Here is a 642-nt window from a genome sequence, read left to right on the forward strand (position 1 = left end):
TGCTGAATTTTGTAAAATGTGGATTTGAAACCAGTTTGCAGGAAGTGTATCTTCCAAAAACTGTCGGAGGAGGAGTATGACCAATGTCCCGTTTGCGATACTCATCTCGGCAATTTGCCTGTGACAACACTCAGGTAATGTATTCTAATGGTAAATGCATCCTGTCGTTGGTTCCTTGGTTCGTTAACAGGGACTTACCAAAATCTTTCGAAAGTAATTAAACTGTGAAATATAATTAGTGGTAGTCACATTGCCTTTCTTCCCAACCTACCATAGGGCAGATAATAAGTCGATGCTTGTTTATTATCCAATAGCAACGGGGAAAGAAAATAGATTTGGAAATATGGTTTTAGAAAAAATCATGACGTAACTGGTGTTTTGCATAGAAAATGTTAACAATATACCATTTCTGTAACTAGGGTTCCTACTTGCATCGTTGTCATACGATTTTACGCAAGTGCGTAGTTTTTTTCTTGTTGTACTCTAGTTTTCCGATCATAATGTTGTAAATGTGCACGGGAGCTTTTCGTTTGAAATGTTCTTACACATGCTTAATTAGGATGTCATTTATATGATCTGCAGGCCAGACTTTAATTTGCAACACATTATAGCCACGATATTTCCTGCTAAAGAAAATACAGT

The sequence above is a fragment of the Malus sylvestris genome, chromosome 4, assembly GCF_916048215.2.
Source record: "Malus sylvestris chromosome 4, drMalSylv7.2, whole genome shotgun sequence".
In the NCBI taxonomy this organism is placed as follows: Eukaryota; Viridiplantae; Streptophyta; class Magnoliopsida; order Rosales; family Rosaceae; genus Malus; species Malus sylvestris.